This window comes from Carcharhinus amblyrhynchos, chromosome 5 (genome assembly GCF_965287045.1).
Source record: "Carcharhinus amblyrhynchos chromosome 5, sCarAmb.v2.hapA, whole genome shotgun sequence".
Lineage (NCBI taxonomy): Eukaryota > Metazoa > Chordata > Chondrichthyes > Carcharhiniformes > Carcharhinidae > Carcharhinus > Carcharhinus amblyrhynchos.
The window spans coordinates 41,460,663-41,481,761 of NC_137328.1; positions in this window are offsets into that span (position 1 = coordinate 41,460,663).

The window sequence follows — 21,099 nt, forward strand, 5'->3', positions numbered from 1 at the left end:
TACAGCACGCGTTTGTGTCAATTGCATTCATCAATATAAAATACAACGCTGGTCAGTTGGAATAGCTAGTTGAAAAAAGAATTCAATGTGGAGGAGTCTACCATGCAGAAGGCTCTTTGTGAATATTCTTTAATGTTTGTATTTCATAAAGTGATGCATTTTTATTTATATGCTGCATGACCAATATAGTTACATACATTGCTTATATACAGTGTGTCTTTAGGATTAGCAGTTTTTCATCTGTACCAGCTGTAGCAGTATGAACCATCACTGAGTAGATAAAAACCTGACCGAAGCCAAATTTTACAGAGATCTCAATTCAAACTTCATTCATAATAAAATGAAAAAATATCCCAACTGCAGTTACATGACATTTAGAATTTTACCTTGTGTGTTACCATCAAGAGATAAGTTGAATGAAATAGAAGTGAGTATCTGTCTTCCTTCAGTAACTTTACTTTTTAACGTTAAATACATGAATGGTGCAAAATAATTGCAGGCCTCCCACAGGCTGCAGCAACCTGAAAATAGAGAGCAAGAATTGACTGCCCCATTGATACGTCTTTATTTTAACTGGAAAGATATCCCACAGTGTGCTTTTTAAGCAGCTCACATATGGGTGGCATAGTAGCACAGTGGTTAGCACTGCTGCCTCAGAGCGCCAGAGACCCAGGTTCAATTCCCAGCTTGGGTATTGGTCTATGCGGAGTCTGCTTATTCTGCTGTGTCTCTGTGTGGGTTTCCTCAGGATTCTCTGGTTTCCTCCCACAGTCTGTAAAGATTTGCTGGTTAGCTGCATTGGCCATGCTAAATTCCCTCTCTGTGTACCTGAACAGGCGCTGGAGTATGGTGACCAGGGGATTTTCACACTAACTTCATTGCAGTGTTAATGTAAGCCTACTTGTGACACCAATAAAAACTTAAAGCTTGAATCGACATCTGGTAGGATCTACGGCTGTCTTTGAACTTATTCCTGCGTTGCTGGCATGAGAGTAACCCGCTTGCAGATCAAAATCTAGGCCAATCTGCCTGGAATAAGAAGACTTCCACATGATTGCACAGAATTAAAAAGTATTTCATTTTAGCCACAATAAAAAACTGGTTTACACAAGTTGATATCTCACCATTGTCACAGATCTTTGTCTTAAGCTGAGCATGGATAAATGACGATAACATAACTGATTACCATTGAAGAAAAGACAGAGCATTACAATTAAACAACATCTTTAATGTTCTTACAATAACAGATTAATAGTTGAGCTTCCCACAGCTGTGTGCTCCAAGTTCTAATATACGAACATACAAATTAGGAGCAGAGTAGGTTACTCAGCCCCTTGAGCCTGTTCCAACATTCAATAAGATCATAGCTGGTCTGATTGTAACCTCAATTCCACATTCTGCCTACTCCCGATAACCTTTCACCCCCTTGCTCATCAAGAATCTACCTAAACATCATACATACTGTTGTGGTCACTTGCAGTCTGCCAGCATATCTGCTGAGTGTCTAGATGTAGACCTCAAGGGATCTTTCTCTATGCTATCTATGTTATGCAATGTATTGAGAATTGATCTTTGGTTGAACATAATGACATGAAGTTTATTATTTGCAACAACTATCTACATAGCTCTGCACAGACATTGATCTAGCCTAGGACCTAACATTTACATAGGTTGATAGTTAACTATACGCCTGGCTCTTAAGGAATACATGGAGTCTTACTGCTGCAGAATCACAGGCAGTAGTGAACATCAGCACTAGGGATCATAGGCAATAGTGCTCTTCAAACACTAACTTTTATCCTCCAGCCTTACACATGTCAATATGTAACTTCTTAAAGATACATGTCATTGACTGCATTGGCATGCATACATTATGGCAACACACGCAACCTCTTTAAAGGAATTGTACAGTGGGAACAAAATAATTTCTGCAGCTTGTAACAGTAAAAAAGGAATAAGATCCTTTTTTTAATTTTCCCTGCTTTGATCCACCATTGACTAACTTATCCTTTTTCTGTCAAACCAATGTTCAATTTCTGATATTTTCCATCATTAACACCATAAGAGTTCATTAGAATGAAGACCCACAACAGTCAGCCACCTATATGGGGTTGTTGGTGTTATTAGAGTTGCACATGGTTAGCACTACTTCCTCACAGTGCCAGGGACCTGGTTCAATTCGGGCCTTGGGTGACTGTGTGGAGTTTGCATGTTCTCCCCATATCTGTGTGGGTTTCTTCCGGGTGCTTCGGTTTTCTTCTGCAGTCGAAAGATGTACAAGTTAGGTGGATTGGACGTGCTAAATTGCCCCTTAGTATCCCAAAATGTGTAGGTTAGCGGGGTTAGCGAGTTAAGTAACGGAGTTACAGGAATATGGCATGGGTAAGCTGCTGCTCTGTTGGAGAGTTGGTGCAGACTCAATGGGCCAAATAGCCTCCTTCTGCACTGTAGAGATTCTCTGTTTGGAACATAACAAGACACATAAGAAGGTATTAAGAATGTGACCAAAAACTTACTCAGAGATGCAGGTGTTAATAAATATCTTAAAGGAGGGGAGAAAAACAAAGAGGCAGCGAGATTAAAGAAAGAAATTCCAGAGCTTAGGGCCTAGGCAGCTGAAGACATTGTTATGAGTGATGGAGAATTGGAGATACGCAAGAGCCGAGAATTGGCGGAGCACAGCCACCCCAGAGAGTTGCAGCGCTGGAGGAGGGTGCGGTGATAGGGGAGAGAGTGGCCATGGGGGGACTTGGAAACAAAGCTGAGAATTTTAAAATTATGAGAGCTGCCATTTTCCTGGGCTCCTCCAGGGAGGCTGCAGCTCAAGATTCCACTTAGAGAGAACATTGAACTGTTAGAAATAATCAAATTGGGATCCTATAACATGCAATTCCTGGCCAGGATCAGAGAGTAGTTGGTTAAATAGGTCCTAAAAGTAGGGTACATGTCATTTCAGAGGGACTTCTACAAGGAGAAAGCGTTCTCAACAACATGAATCTGAAGCATTCCAGGTCCAATTCCCCTGTCGTCAACTTCTTGGAACTATTTGCTTTGGCTTGTACATCAGTAGAGCCTCTGATATTATGATTGCCTGGAACTGCCTGTTAGCGTTTTTAGAGAGACTCAGGAAACTTGCCCAGATGTGTCTTCTTGATGCGAAGCAAACGCATTGGCCCTCATTATAATCTGGATCCAGGAGTAGCACATCAGTACTTCCCCACTCTCAGGAAAAAGACATTTCAGCAAGTTCTGTGCTGCCTCCAGCAGTCCGATTCAGGACAAATGCCCAGGTAATTCAAGATTGGAAAATACAGTATGATGTTGCAAATTTCAATCTCTGAGTCTAAGTGGATTTAGGTGTCTGGTTTAGAAATGTGCCCTGGAGCTGGATGTGTCTAAGGAAAAAACAATTTAACAGGGTTGGTTGAGGTTAAGCTCACAGCTCACTGACTCAACTAGAATGCTGCCAAAGGGGGTGAGCTGATACAAGCCGAAAGAATTAATTGACTTCTATAATGCCAGTGTGGGCTCCTGGTAGCTTATTGCAAACGGCTGTGTGCACCTTCAGCTTACCAACTCAGTCATAGGTTTCCCTAATTGATCTTGAGAAAGCAGGGGTGAACTGCCTTCTGGAACCACTGCAGTCCATGTGGTGTAGGTACACCCACCATGCTGTTAGGAAGGAAGTCCCAGTATTCTGACCCAGCAACAATGAAGAAACACTGATGAAGTTTCAAGCCAAGATGGTGCGTGGCTGGGAGGGGAATGGCAGGTGGCGGCATTTCCGTGCATTTGTTGTCTTTGTCCTTCCAGATGGTAAAGATAGAAAGTTTGGAAGGTGCTGTTGCAGGAGGTATAAACCTATGATAATCAATTTCATATTGTGCAATTCTGTTTAATCCTGTGAAATTAAATGGAAGCATCTTTTATTCTGTACTTAATAACCTGGCTTTTCACCTCGAGGCAAATAACTGGAGTAAGGAAATTTCTTGGTTCGCTCCCCTGCCTTGGGAGGAAGTGCCCACAAGGACGGGATTTTCATTTCATTTTCAAAATTAAAAAACCCGTCTATGGACAGATGGTGAGGAAATTTTGCCTCTCTCCCTTATGCTAACATTCCTCCACCACAATGACAATACTATTTCCTCACTTTCCCACTCGCCTTGTCAGCTACGATTCTGAAATACAAACAACCAACAAAACGCTTTCCTTAATAATGCATCCAATATCAACAATAATTAATTATTCACTCTTGCGCAATCCCTTAGTGCCTGAATTACAAGTATCTTTTCCTGGTCTAGTGTTGCCTCTAAGGCGACAGAATGTTGGTACAAGGCTGGTGACATTCACTGGAGGAGACTTCAGATGTGTAAGCAGGATGATCTTCAGCAGCTCTGGGCCTTGTGGACCTGTCGTCAGAATGCAGCACTTCAGCTGGAAGTTGGTTGGTTTGCAAGCAACAGAAAGGGCACTGGGGAGTGGCAGTGGTGGGCACATAACTCTGATCTTCAGTTGGACGCTCCAAGGTTCCATTGCCATTTCCCTGGGCCAGCACCTCAGCAATCCAAATAAACTGTTGGAGGACAGACTGCTGGACAGTCACAAGAGACTGCAAAACCCTTTGAGCAATGGGATCTGCACCCATATTGGCAGAAGGGTAAACCTGTATGGCAGCAAGCATGATTTTCATGAGCATCTTCTGAGCTTCCACTGCAATATTGAGACATTGGGTGACCCCTCCTTGTGTGACAGTGCAATGGAGACTGAGATCATCCGATGCTTTATCACAGATGGGTCTGCAAGTGCTGTCATGGAGTTGGTCAGTGGAAAGGATTTACTCCAAGCTTTGCAAAGTGCCTTCTCCCGTACTGAGCTGGACCACCACCACCCCGCGCCCCCCCCAACCCCATTCCTTGGTTGCGACAGGAGACTGGCAGGGCTGTAAATGCACCAAGCATCATGGCGTACATCCTCAATGTTTTCCTGTAATTCACCTTATTGATTTGATGTTTGGTTTATTATTGTCATATGTATTAGTATACATTGAAAAGTATTGTTTCTTGCATGCTGTACAGATAAAGCATACCGTTCATAGAAAAGGAAAGGAGAGAGTGCATAATGTAGTATTATAGTCATAGCAAGGGTGGAGAGAAAGATTAACCTAATGCAAGCTGGTCCATTCGAAAGTCTGATGACAGCAAGGAAGAAGCTGTTTTTGAGTTGGTTGATACGTGATCTCAGACTTTTGTATCTTTTCCCAACGGAAGAAGGTGGAAGAAAGTACGTCTGGGATGTATGGGATCCTTGATTATGTTGGCTTCTTTTCCAAGTCAGTGGGAAGTATACCAGAGTCAATGGATGAGAGACTGGTTTGTGTGATAGACTGGGCTTCATTCATGACTTTTTGTAGTTCCTTGTGGTCTTGGGCAGAGCAGGAGCCTTACCAAACTGTGATACAACCAGAAAGAATGTTTTCTGTGGTGCATCTGTAAAAGTTGATGAGAGTTGTAGCAGACATGCCAAATTTCCTTTCATGTCCTCATCTGGATTCCTCATCCTTCGGTAAGCTGGCACACAAGCCAAGTTTTCCCACTGGCCTGGCTGCAGTCCTATCATGCGAAATAACCCACCAGATACAAATTGCAACATGATATTGCCTTCTATGGTTGGTTCAGTGACAGTATCTAAGCTGCTGTTTGCCATTGTCAGATCAAGTGATGGTGCTCCATCATCAGATGGCCTGCTTTCTTCTGAGTAATGAGATTATACTATATCTGGATGATATTCATCCCTTAGCTGTATCGCTTTAGGCATATGGAGCAGGACTTCCCAAACTGTAGGTCACAAATAAACAAGGATTTGGGGTCACAAGCACCTACCCAGTTATGGCTGTCGTGTTCTTTGTATGCTACCTGGAACTTGTGCTCGCCCCTCATGCTGCTGGGCCCCTAGTGAGTGTCCAGCCAGCAAGAGGTCCTGCCAAGTTAAACACTTCATTCATAGAAATGAGGATGCAGCATGAAGTTTGTATGTGTGCCTGTTTCTACGGGGGAGTCATGGGAAGATTGTGAATTGAAATCCCCACTCCCTCTTCTGTGCTCCAAAATGGCAGCAGACAAATTGCTCGCCCATTTTCTTCCAAACAGGCTAACCTAAATAACACTGCACCCATTTAGTGCCTATTGGCAACACATGGGGGCGGAATTCTCCACAGTTCCTACAAGCAGGTCCTTCCAGTCCTGCCAGCAGCAGAGGGTATCAACAGCAGGAAATGTCATTGACAGCGTTAAGACTGGAAGATCCCACCGCCGACCAATAGCGGGCTGTCTTTACCGCTGCAGAGACAGAAGTGAGTGGAAAATCCCACTCTTTTGGCCCATATTTGCGTGGAGGGTAGTGGTGTAGGTGGGAAGGGTGGCTGATTTGGGTTGAAGTCTTGTAAGTCAAATTCCCAACCCAAATCCATCGCTAACATCCCCATGTCTGGCTTTAACTGAGGCCAGATGCTGAGCATTGACTAACTTGCTCCATAGAGGGAGGTTGGAGCTCTCAGTATAATAATGAGGCTGCACTCCCCATTGTCATACAGGTTTTATACTTTCACTGCTGTGACTGACATCCCATTTGTCCTCTATTACTTAACTGATTGACCTGTTCCCCATGAGTGAAGTCAGCATTCATGTTCTGACATTCAGTACAAGTCCAAACATAATATTAACTTCTAATCCGCTTCCCATCATTAAGTGCTAAAGGAATTCAGAGCTACTATTTTTTATATGTGTTAATATTGGCCTGGATTTTCATCAAGCCAGCATCAGCCCCATTCCCAAAGCTTCCAATTTTTCAAGATTCCCTTATAAGGGTGGGGGCTATTCCACGTCACTCTGACCTGACCTGCACACCTGACCTGGCCAGCTCCAATGTCAGGGGGATAAGCGTGGCCTAGTGCTCTGCTATTTTCATTGAGTTGGGCCAGCATTTCAAAGAGTCATAGTTCACAGCATCCCAGAGGTAATATGCTACCAACAGATGCTCCCAGCGCCCATATTAATGACTATTCAAAATGGAGCTCACCACCTCCAACACCAAATGTTTGCATATGCAATAAGAATACCATTTTGGGTTTGAAATGACACTTGTAGCACCAAAGAGATAGACAGTAAGCAATAACTATGCAGTCAGGGAATCAGGGCCTTCAGGAATGTGTGAGTGTTGATTGCACTGAATTACTTTGACATTATGCTCATTTCAAAGAGTTATATTTTGAGAACAGTTAACTTCTGCTGGAAGTGATTGGTATAACTGGAAATCGAATAATATTCGGAATTTCAAGTCTGATCTTCAAACATTGGAAGACATCAGATGGCATAATGTGGTGATTTGGACAAAGTTTGTCTTTCAAAGGCTTAACTTTAACCCATTTAACATTGTTTGTTATCTTCCGAGCCAGTGTGCTTGATGTGCGAGTGAGGGAAGATACGTGAGCCACAATCAGAAATCATCACAGACATTGTATTGTGAAACCACTAAGCCCAGGCATCATTTCCTTCTGAAACTGTAATTGATAAGATAAACGTATATGAGTTGTCATTCACAAATTTGAGAAGGGATAATTTACCTGAGGTTTAAGGAGATAGTCTATTTTTTTAATGGAGTATGGTCTAGGTGTTTCTTGTTGAATGTTAAGTATCAATGAAGTTTTTTTGAGAAATAAAATTAAACATTGGCAAGTCCTGTTACAGAATAATGTGTTATTCACTCAACTACTCCCTGTGATAGCGAGTTCCACATTCTAGTCTCAATCTGAGCAAATATATTTCTCTTGAATTCTTATTGGAGTTATTGTGACTATTTTATATTTATGGCCCCAAATCTTATCTTCTCTGTAAAAGGAACAGTCTTGACAGATTGGAAGGTGGCAAATGTAACCCAGCTATTTACAAGAAGGGAGGGAAAAAACAGGGAATTATCGATCAATAGGCCTAACATCAGTAGTAAGGAAAATGCTAGAATACAAAGGGTATGATAACAAGACACTTCAAAAGATATCAATGGGAATAAACAAAGTCAGTATGGATTTATAAAAGTGAAATCATGTTTGATAAACCTATTTGTATCTCTTTAGGACATAACTAGCTGCATAGATAATGGTGAACCAGTGAATGTGATGTATTTGTACAGAAAGCTTTTGATCAAGTCTTATTTAAGAGGTTAGTATGCAAAATTAAAGCACATGGGATTGGGGGTAACATATTTGCATGGATTGAGAATTGGTTAGCATGCAGGAAACAGAGTAGGAATAAATGGTTACTTATTAGAGTAGAAAATGGTGATTAGTGGGGCTCCGCAGGGATCAGTTATTGGGTCCCAGCTATTCACAATAATTTGGACAAGGGAACAAAATGTCACATTTCCAAGATTGCTGATGATGACACAAAAATAGGTAGGAATGTGAGTTGTTGAATCCTATAGTGCAGAAGGTGGCCATTCAGCCCATTGAGTCTGCACCAATCACAATCCCACCCAGGCCCTATCCCCATTACTCCAAGCATTTACCCTAGCTGGTCCCTCTGATACAAAGGGGCAATTTAGTACGGCCAATCCATCTAACCTGCACATCTTTGGACTGTGGGAGGAAATCGGAGCACCTGGAAGAAACCCACACAGACACGGGAAGAATATGCAAACTCCACACAGATAGTGATCCAAGCTGGGGATCAAACCCAGGTCCCTATCAGGCAGCAGTGCTAATCACAGTGCCATCGTGCTGCCTTAAATGAGAAATGAGGGGGATGTTAAGAGGCTTCAAGATGATTAAGACAAGTTGAGTAAGTGGGCAAATATGTGGCAGAAGCAGTATAACATGCATAAGTGTGAAATATCCACTTCGGCAGGAGAAAAAGAATGGTGAGTATTAATTAAATGATGATAGATTGGGAAATGTTAAGTATAAAGAAAGAAAGGTATCTTTGCACACCAATCACTGAAAGCAATCGTGCAGGTACAACAAGTAGTCAGGAAGGCAAATGATATGTTAGCCTTAACTGAACAATGGCTTGAGCCTTATTGCAACTGTACAGGGCCTTGGTGAGACCATACCTAGAGTATTGTATACAGCTTTGTTCTGCTTACCTAAGAAAAGATATACTTGTCCTGGAAGAAGTGCAACAAAGATTCACCAGACTGCTTCATGGAAAGCATGAGGAGGGATTGAGTCGGTTAGGTTTATATTCACTGGAGTTCAAAAGAATGAAGGAGGATTTTATAGAAACCTATAAAATTCTAAGAGGATTAAACAAGGTAGATGCAGAAAGGATGATCCCAATGGTCCTCATTTGAGATATTTGTCTCTCCTTTAGAAAAGATTCCGTTGTTTCTTACCCCTGGTATTAAATTGACTACTCTATGATTATCTGGATATGTTCTATCCTCCTTCTTAAATATAGGAACTACACCAGACCACTGCATTGAATCTTCTCAAACAAATTATTAAATGTGAGTGCTAACGCCTCTAGTATCTCATCCCTGGGTTATTTTAAAGTACCTAGATGCAATCCTTCCAAACTAGAGGTCTTATTCTCTTTGAGTTTCCTTAGTTTATTCAATCTATCTTTTTTTTAAATGCACACATCTCATTATTCATCTCATCATTCAATGTCATGTCTACTGCACTATCGCCCTGGAAAATATGGTGGCAAAATAATAATTTAATATTTCTGGCATCTATCACTACTTGTTGTGTTATCCTGTCTACTCCTTAACTGTTCTTTTCCCAGAAAAGCTTTCTTTTTTAATTGATGCACCTGTAAAATAATTTACTATTTTGTTTTATGTTTCTTAATACTTTGCCATTTTCATTGTCTCTTGAATTCTCTCCTAATTTCTTTCTATTCTGTCTTATTATGTATTCCTCTACTGTCTATGTATTTAACATTTGTCTCTTTCCTAATTCTCAATTGTTCCCTTGTGCCTTCATTCAATCACTAGCGTTTTAATTTGTTGTTTCCTTTTAGGTGAATGTATTTTTCCTGCATGCCACTGAACACTGTTCCTTAAAAGACGCCTTAAAAGAGGCCACTGAACACTGTTTGAAATGCTTCCCATTATTGCCCATGTTTCCCATGTTCCCATCATTGTGTCCCAGAATTGTTTCCCATTTTATTTTCCCAAGTTCTATTCTTAGCTTTTCAAAATCAGCTTCTAATCCATTAACTTGTTTTCTTTGGCCATTAAATTACAATCACTATTACCAAAATGTTCCCCTTTTACTTTTCTTATTTGTTCTAGTTCATTCCCCATTACTTGATCCTCTTGCAGCAAAGGGATCTGAGGGGAGGTTTAACAGAGGCATACATAATTATGATCTGTTTAGAAAAGATAGACGTAGATAAGCTGCTGACTTTATCTCATCAAGATTAGGGGATTTAGATTTAATGGTTTGTGTAAGAGATATCTTAGCATCATAGAATCCCTACAGTGTAGAAGGAGGCCTGCTTCGGCGACAATCCCACCCAGGCCCTATTCCCGTAACTCCACATATTTACCCTGCTAGTCCCTCTGACACGAAGGGACAATTTAGCATGGCCAATCCACCTAACCTGCACATCTTTGGACTGTGGGAGAAAGCCAGAGCATGTGGAGTAATCCTACTCAGACATGGGGAGAAGGTGCAGACTCCACACAGACGATCATTCAAGACCAGAATTGAATCTGGGTCCCTGGCACTATGAGGTAGCTGTGCTAACCATTGTGGGAATGTGAAGAAACAGTGAATGGTAATGATAAGGGACTTGCTACCTGTGAGGGTGATGGAACCAGGTCGATGAATGATTTATAAAAAAAAAATTGATTGGGCACTTAAAGGAAATAATTGGTGATGTAATGGGGATAGAATTGGGGGAAAGGGACTGACTGGATTGCTTAGCCTACTGCAGATGACAAAGTATCACGGAGCAGACAAGATATGGCCCCACTGTTTAGGGTCTTCTCCATGTCATTCAGAAAACACATCAGGTGCAGATTCCAAGAATGGCAGCAGGAGATCATAGAATCTTTATAATACAGGAGGCCATTCTGCCCGTCGAGCCTGGACAGATGCTACGACAAGGTGACCTACTCAGGCCCTCTCCCCTTCCCTATCCCCATTACCCCACACATTTGCCATGATTAATCCATCTAACCTACACATCTGGGGACAGAAAGGGGCGACTTAGCATGGCCAATCCACCCAACATGCACATGTTTGGAACACAGGAGGAAACCAGAGCACCCGGGGAAACCCCTGCAGACAAAGGAAGAAAGTGCAAGCTCCACACAGACAGTCACCCAAGGCCAGAATTGAACCTGGATCCCAAGAGCTGTAAGGCAGCATTGTGCCACCATGCCACCCCAGATCCTCCTATCTGACCAGGATGGCCTGACAGAGGTGACAGTAGAGGATAGTGCTGAAAATCCCACAAGAGAGCAGCCCAGCAGCAATGAAAAAGAATGGCACCAACTACTTACCCTAAAGACATCAGACAGTGATAACTATCAAAGCAAAGTAATTATTTAATATTTTTCTTTAATTTTGCTGTCATTGCCTGCCCTTTCTCTTTGCTTTTGTTTTTCATTATTTATCTGTTTGTAAGGAAAACATTCAGCTGGAATTCAGCGGTCACCATTACCAGAGAGAACAGAGAATTTGGCGCTCAGCCAAATCTCCATGCAGAGCAGCAGGACTGGAGAATGGAAGCCCTGGGCAAGATTGGAAAATTCTGACTATTACCTAATATTTTTGTATTACTTGATAATTTAATTTTGCCTTCCTCCAAGTGAAAAATCACTCTCGTTTCTGTTCCAATCTAAACTCCAGAACAGATGATACAGCCCAATATATTTGGATTTCCAAGATACCTGTTTTTTTTTAACTTCTTTCCCCTTTTAAGAACATAAGAACATAAGAAATAGGAGCAGGAGTAGGCCATCTGGCCCTTCGAGCCTGCCCCGCCATTCAATAAGATCATGGCTGATCTGTCGTGGCTCAGTTCCACTTTCCCGCCCTCTCCCCATAACCCTTAATCCCCTCTCTTATCAAAAACCCATCAACCCGCTTCTTAAAAATATTTAGCGAGGCCGCCTCCACCACTTCAACGGGCAGAGAATTCCAGAGATTCACCACCCTTTGAGTGAAGAAGTTCCTCCTCAACTCCGTTCTGAACCGCCCCCCCTTTATCTTGAGGCTGTGCCCCCTAGTCCTACTGTCTTTTTTGAGCGGGAAGAGTCTTTCCACCTCTATCCTATCCATCCCATTCATCATCTTATACGTCTCAATGAGATCTCCCCTCATTCTTCTAAACTCTAACGAGTACAAGCCTAGTTTATTCAGCCTCTCCTCATAGCTCAACCCCCTCAACTCCGGTATCAGCCTAGTAAACCTCCTCTGCACTCCCTCCAAGGCCAAAATATCCTTGCGCAGGTGCGGCGCCCAAAACTGCACACAGTACTCCAGCTGCGGCCTCACCAATGCCCTATACAGCTGCAGCAAGACCTCCCTACTTTTATATTCAATCCCCCTCGCTATGAAGGCCAGCATCCCATTCGCCTTCCTGACCACCTGCTGCACCTGCAGGCTGGGTTTTTGCGACTCATGCACAAGGACCCCGAGGTCCCTCTGCACCGTCGCCTGCTGCAGTTTTTCGCCACGTAAGTAATAGTCCTTCCTACCATTCTTCCTACCAAAGTGGACCACCTCACACTTGCCAACATTAAATTCCATTTGCCATTTCCTGGCCCATTCGCCCAGCCTATCTAGATCCTTCTGCAGACTCTCCACACCCTCCACACAATTTGCCTTTCCCCCAATCTTGGTGTCATCAGCAAATTTCGACACCCTACACTCGGTTCCCTCCTCCAGATCATCTATATAAATGGTAAATAGCTGAGGCCCCAGCACCGACCCCTGGGGCACCCCACTAGTCACCAACCGCCAATCCGAATAGCACCCATTGACCCCCACTCTCTGCCTCCTATTTGACAACCAATCCTCTATCCACGCTAACACCCTACCCCCAACTCCATGTCCTCTGACCTTCTGCAGTAACCTCTTGTGAGGTACCTTATCAAACGCCTTCTGAAAATCCAGAAAGACCACATCCACCGGCTCTCCTCTATCCACCGCCCTAGACACATCCTCATAGAACTCCAGTAAATTTGTCAGACACGACTTCCCTTTAATGAAACCGTGTTGCGTCTGCCCTATCAAGCAATTCCCTTCAAGATGCCTCGCAATTTCCTCCTTAATGACGGATTCTAACATTTTACCTACCACAGACGTTAAACTAACCGGCCTGTAATTCCCCGCCTTTTGCCTGGCACCCTTCTTAAACAACGGCGTAACATTAGCCGTTTTCCAATCCTCCGGCACTTCCCCGGAATCCAGCGACGTCTGGAAAATAACCACCAAGGCATCCACTATCACCTCCGCCATTTCTTTCAGAACCCTCGGATGCATTCCATCCGGTCCTGGGGTCTTGTCCACAATCAGCCCCTCCAGTCTGTCGCGCACCACCTCTCTAGTAACAGTAATGTCATTAAGACCCTCCAGTCCTACCACCTTTCCATCGCTAACACCCGGCAAATTATTCACGTCCTCCTCCGTGAAGACAGAAACAAAAAAGTTATTCAAGACCTCCGCCATATCCCCATCCCCTACCACTAGGTCCCCTTTCTCATCCGCTAAGGGACCAACGTTCACCCTAGCCAGCCTCTTCCTTTTTATATATTTATAAAAACTCTTGCTATCCTTTTTTATATTAAGTGCTAGCCCAGCTTCATAGCTTCTTCTACCCTCCTTTATCAACTTTTTTTTCATATTCACTTTTGTCATCCTCTCCTTTGTTTTACATGTATTGTAATTTACACCTTTCCTTTTAGTTTAAATTTTCCTTTCTTTATTCGTCGATGGTGTGGCAAAACTGGCTAGTTCATTCTTGCTTTACAGTGGGATAGATTTCTCCTGGGCTCTATCGGTTATGATTTGAAATGTTTCCTCTGCACGGTCTCTGCAACCATGTTGTACGTAGGTTGTGATGGCTAAGGAATGATTGCACAGACATAGGTATGTCTGACGAATGACTGGTTTATTGGAAAAATGTAACTGTACAGAGATTTACAAGACTAGGTGTCACTCAGTCTAAACCATGAGCTCTCCCCTTCTTGATTCTTGGTCATGTCTCTCTCTCTTATATCATTGGGCGGGCGATACTGTTCCTCCAGTCCCACACATTCATCTTTTAACCTGAACACCATTTCTTACTCCTGTTCTATTTGTTTATTGGTAAAGCATCCTATTTTGTTTCCCCTCATTCTATTTTCATCCCCTTAAGATCAGCAATTTTTCTTTCTCCAATCTATTGGTTTGGTCTTTCTCTTATTCATGTCTTTCTCAATGTTTTCCTTGAACCTTATTATGTTGTGATTGTTAATATCTAGATGTTCCCTTTTTATACAATCCCCTCAAATGCTCGTAAAGCTTATTAGGAGCCAGACACTTTACTTTTAAAAAGCGACATGGAAGATTGACACCGTACCTTCATAGAGCGGAGTCCAGAGAGTCAGGTGACATCTTTTGTTGTTTCTGTACATACAGAGGCAAATATGTCTTTGAGAAGTTACACAAAATCCAAATGAACTGGTGATTACTCTTCGCCATTTCAATGAAAGAGACTTAAAATGTCAATAGTTGCTAGACATGCTGGTCCCATGAAGATGGAATTTCAAATAAAGACATTTCAGAGGCTGGAATGTTGATGAGATAGCAAACATCCTCTATTGTGCGGCGAATTGTTTAGCCATCAACGTGTTGTAAGGACAATAAGAAACATTGATACTGTTGTCACATTACAAAAACTGGCTTATGATCAGAAATACCTGGAAATGCTTTAATCTTCATAGCGCGGGGCACACGGACACCAGCTTGTGCCTGACTGAGATGGCAACTGAGGGCCGAGTTGGGAATTTGGCTCAGGTGAGAAATTCTGGTAAACGTTTCTTAACTTTAAATTTAAATTAAGGGCTGGATTTTCTGCTCCCGGGTGTCATGGTGGATGGGCTGGGAAAATTTGGCAGTCGTCCAGATTTCCCGCCAGAGTGGAAATAAATTGCGATTGTCCACTCTCGACTTTAATGGCGGGACAGGCATCATGTCGTGAATCACATTTGCACGCATTTAAATGTCATGAGTACACATGAAAAAGGCAGTTCTCCAGAATCAGGCCCCCAATCCAGATCCAAAGGCCAGGCCAGCAGTTAATTTGACTGGCTTGATTCACAATCGGATAGACGTAATGCGCCCCTGGCATGCACCACTTAATTCCTGACTACAAATATGATCGTCCATCCTCCATTGCACTGCACTCAAGGCCAGGCTGACTCTGTCACTTCAAAGATCTGCGGGTTAGGTGGATTGGCCAAGTTAAATTGTCCCTTAGTATCAAAGGGACTAGCAGGGTAAATACGTGAGGTTATCAGGTTAGGGCCTGGTTGGGATTGTTGGTGCAGGCTGGATAGGCCCAGTCCTTCTGCACTGTAGGTATTCTATGATTCTATGACTCTATGGGCCCGATTTTACCATTTGGAGGCTAAGAGCCGGATCCGAGCCCGGAATCCTCTTTGCAGCGTGCTCATATGCTTTTTGCCGGCTCCGGTCCGATTCACGCTGTGGGCGGGGCTTAGCGCTGCCGGAACGATCAGAGCTCCGAACTGCGCGTGTGCAGTTCGGAAAAAAATTGAAAAAGCCCCCCCCCAGGTCGGGAAAGAGAAAAAAAGCAGGCAGAACGGCTCTCTGACACACATCATCCTCTGGCCGGAGAGGGAGGGGATGGGGCAGGAGGAGGAGGCGGGTCAGAGCATATTCTGGCACATGGAGGGGGGGAGGAGGAGGGGGTGGGTCAGATATGCCTCTGGGGAGGGCGAGAGGGCTGATTGTTGTCTGGTGGTGGGGGGGACGCCCAATCGCTCACTGATGGGGGGGGCGGGGCAGATATATCTCTGGTGGGGGGGCAGGGATGTCTGCTGCCATTTTGCGGGCGACCCCTCCTCCCCACCGGAGGAATGAATCCCTCCTCCCCAGTGCCCGCAGAGTGGCAGCAGACCACCCTCTCTCCCCCCACCAGAGATCCATCCACCTCCTTCCCCCCCCCACATCAGTGAGTGATGGGGCCTCCCACTCACCACTAGACAATTATCAGCCCTCTCGCCCCCCCCCCCCCCAGAGGATGCTCTGACCTGCCTCCTCCTCCTGTGCTCCCCCGCCCCTCCCCACAAGAGGATGTTCTGGTGGAGGTAGGGCCTGTACAAATTGGACGGGTTACACCTGGGCAGGGCTGGGACTGATGCCCTAAGGGGACTGTTTACTAGAGCAGTTGGTGAGGTTAACCTAATATGCCGGAGGATGGGAATCTATGTGAGGAGTTAGAAAAGCAGGGAGCAAGGACAAAAACAAAAGAAAGAAAAGAGAATAAGAAAAGTGGTAGGCAATGAAATCAAGGACAAAGATCAAACAGGGATATAGAGGAAAGTATTGGGAATAAGGCAAACAGTGTTGAAAAGACAAGCTTAAAGGCTCTGTGCCTTAATGCATGGAGCACTTGCAATAAAGTGGATGAACTAATCACGCAGATTAACTGATACGATATAATTGGGATTATGGAGACATGGCTGCAGGGTGACCAGGCACAGGAGTTGAATTGCCGGGGTATTCAATACTTAGGCATAAAGGGAAAGGTGGAGGAGTAGCACTGCTGGTTAAATAGGAAAAATTAACACAATAGTGAGAAAGGATATTAGCTCTGACAATGTGGAGTCTGCTCTCAACTGGGTAGAGTTGAGAAATACCAAGGGGCAAAAAACATTAATGGATGTCATATATAGACCCCCAAACTGCAGTGGTGATGTTGGGAATGGCATTAAACACAAAATTAGGGATACATATGATAAGGGAATATTGGTGATCATGGGTGATTTTAATCTGCACATAGATTGGGCAAATCAAATCAGCCGTAACGCTGTAGAGGAGGAATTCCTGGAGTGTATACAGGATGGTTTTCTAGACCAATATATGGAGGAACGAACTGGAGAGCAGGCCATCTTAGATTGGGTGCTGTGTAATGAGAGGGGAGTCATTGCCAATCTAGCTGTACAAGACTCCTTGGGGATAAGCAACCATAACGTCATAGAATTTTTTATCAAGGTGGAGAGTGAAGTAGCTGATTCGGAGACTAGGGTGTTGAATATTAATAAAGGGAACTATGAGGATATGAGGAGTGAGTTGGCTTTGATAGATTGGAGAGAGTTACTTAAATGGATTACAGTGGAAAGGCAATGGCAAACATTCAAGGAACACATGGGGGAACTGCAGCAACTGTTTATTCCTGTCTGGCACAAAAGCAGGGCCAATCCATGGCTTACAAAGGAAATAAGAATGAGTATTTGATCTAAGGAAAAAACATACAGATTGGCCAAGAAAAATAATAGATTAGAGGATTGGGAGCTGTTTAGAATTCATCAAAGAAGGACTAAGGGATTGATTAAGAAGGGGAAAATATAGTAAAAAAGTAAACTTGCAGGGAACATAACAACTGATATTAAGAGCTTCTATAGATGTGTGAAGAGAAAAAGATTGGTGAAGACAAATGTAGATCCCCTACAGACAGAAATGGGGGAATGTATATCAGGGGACAAAGAAATGGCCGAGCAATTGAATACGCACTTTGGTTCTGTCTTCACAAAACAGGACACAAATCAGATGCCAGAAGTGTTGGAGAATTCAAGATTTAGTGAGATGAAAGAACTGAGGGAGATCAATATTAGTAGAGAAATGGTACTGGGAAAATTGATGGTATTGAAGGTGGATAAATCTCCAGGGCCTGAGAACCTTCATCCCAGGGTACCTAAGGAAGTAGCTCTAGAAAGAGTGGATGCATTCATGGTCATCTTCCAGGATTCTATAGATCTGGAACAGGCTCTGCAGATTGGAGGGTAGTGAATGTCACTCCAATATTCAAAAAGAGAGATGGAGAGAAACAATGAATTATAGACCAGTAAGCTTGACATTGCTAGTGGGGAAAATTCTCGAATCCATTACCAAGGACTTTATTGCAGAACATTTAGAAAGGAGTGGCAGGATTAGACAGAGTCAGCATGGATTTATGAAGGGGAAATCATGCTTCACAAATCTGTTGGAATTCTCTGAAGATGTAATTAGCAGAGTTGACCAGGGGAACCAGTCAATGTGGTATATTTGGACTTTCAGAAAGCATTTGATGAGGTCCCGCATAAGAGATTATCATGCAAGATGCGCATGGGATTGGAGAAAGTGTACTGAGTGGGATGGAAAATTGATTGGCAGAGAGGAAACAAAGAGTAGGAATTAACGCATGCTTTTCAAATTGGCAGGCAGTAACTAGTAGGGTGCCACAGGGATCGGTGCTGGGACTCCAGCTATTCAGAGTATATATTAATGACTTGGATGAGGGAACAAAATGTGACATCTCAAAGTTTGCAAATTGGTTACAAGTTGGGTGAACTGTGATGAGAATGCAGAAATCCTTCAGAAAGAACTGAACAGGTTGGGCGAGTGGGCAAATCAATGACAGATGAAGTATGACATGGATAAGTGTGAGGTTGTTCATTTTGTAAGCAAAAACAAGAAGGCAGATTACTACTTGAACGACTGTAAATTAGGAGAAGGGAATGTGCTGCGGGACCTAGGTGTCCTTGTACACCAGTCACTGAAGGTAAGCGTGCAGGTGCAGCAGGGAGTAAAGAAGGCAAAGTGAATGTTGGCCTTCATTGCGAGAGGTTTTGAGTATGGGAGCAGGGATGTATTGTTGCAACAGATGAGGCCACACCTAGAGTATTGTGCGCAGTTTTGGTCTCCTTTTTCTGAGGAAGGATGTTCTTACTCCTGAAGGAGTACAGCAAAAATTTACTAGGCTAATTCCAGGGATGGTGGGACTGATGTATGAGGAGAGATAGACAAGATTAGGATTTTTTTCACTGGAGTTCAGACAAGTGAAGGGAGGATCTCATAGAGACTTACAAAGTTCAAACACATCGCAACAGGATAGACTCTGGACGAATCCAGAACCAGGGGTCACAGTCTGAGGATTTAGTGTAGATTATTTAGGACGGAGGTGAGGAGACATTTCTTCACTCAGAGTGGTGAGCCTGTGGAATTCATTACCACAGGAAATAGTTGATGCCAAAATATTGAATATATTCAAGAAGCAACTGGATATAGCACTTGGGGCAAATAGGATCAAAGATTATGGGGAAAAAGCAAGATTAGGCTATTGAGTTGGATGATCAGCCATGATCGTAACGAATAGCGGAGCAGGCTCAAAAGGCCAAATGGCCTCCTCCTGCTCCAATCTTCTAAGTTTCTTTGACTCTCAACTGCCCTCCAAGGACTATTAGAGACAGGTGATAAATGCTGCCCATCCAGCAATGCCCATGTCCCCACAATTGATTAAAACAAAACATAATTGAGATGTGAGGGAAAGCTGGAGCAAATGGCAGAGGGATCTCTGCACCCAGATCCCACCTGCTATTTTTAAAATCAGCCCAAACCTATGAAAATCTGACCCTTTACTCACCCAACTGGATGATTTTGACTGCCAGCCAAGCAACCTATTTTACCATCTCCAATATCTTTGCAAGTAATAAATGAAAGTACTCAAAGAAAATGAAAACAATATACATTTTTAATGCCGCACTGTCTTTTCTCCTGGATTGCTTGCAGCAGTGTTCTGGTGACTAGCTTTTAATTCCTGAAGACTCCAGGCCATTTCCAGAGGGTTGGCAAAATGATTTCCGATTGTACACTGAAATATTGCAACATCCTTGCTTAATACTGTCTGACCCATAATCACGAGACAGCATTTTACGTATGTTTAGCAAGGAACATTAAATATCTCAAAATTGCCCTTTCACTGAATAGAATCAAAAGGCTTGGGATCTGCAGATATTCCAAACCACCCTGGGAGAGAAATGGGCTAACCTCTGAAAATGGGTGTGCAAACCTGTACTCGTTCAGTGTGTTACAGACAACACAGCAAATCAGTGCTGATTTACATAATTTCTGCTCACAGCCAGTGCTGTCGAAGCTGTTCATTGCTCACACACAGAAACATAGAATCTAGAAGTAAGAATAAGCCATTTGGCCCTTCGAGCCTGCTCCACCATTCATTTTGATCATGGTCGATCGATCATCAAATTCAATATCCTGATCTCAGCCTTCCCCCTTGGTCCCTTTAGCCCAAGAGCTATTTCAAACTTCTTCTTGAAATCACACAATGTTTTGGTCTTAACTACATACAGCCATAGTGAATTCCACACATTCACCAGTTTCTAGTTGAAAAGATTTCTCCTCTCCTCACTCATAGAATCATCATAGAACCATAGAATCCCTACAGTGCAGAGGGTGGCCATTCACCCATCAAATCTAACCGACAACAATCCCACCCAGATCCTATTCCCATTACCCCTCATAGTTACCTTGCTAATCCCTCTGACACTAGGGTTAATTTAGTGTGGCCTAACCAACACATCTTTGAACTGAAAGGTTTACCCCTTATCCTCGAACTATGATCCCTAGTTCTGGATTCCCCCACTATCGGAAACATTCTTTCTGAATCCACCCTGTCTAACTCTGTTAGAGATTTATAAAATTCTGTGAGGTCCCCTCATATCAGCACAGACTCCAATTGCATAAGTGGCTAGCTCAACTTAAGCCTTCACCTATTAAATGGAAGGTGCATTATGCCTCCTCAATTGTTGGGAGTCATTTGGCCAATGTGTCTAGGCTGTGGATGTTTGAGCAATGGCTGAATGTGCAACAGATCATACACCGAGATTTAGAGATGCTGCACCCGAGGCCTTTGTAGAAGAGCTGGATAGGAGAGATGTCCTGTGGAGGCCAGGGGGCTTCCAAATGTATGGGCTGGAATTCTCTGGTCTTGCACACCCTGCTATTACTGCCAGTGAGAACGGAGAATTTGCATTAAGCCAAATCTCCATTCATGGCAGCAGGACCAAAAAACCCTACGGGTTGGCAAG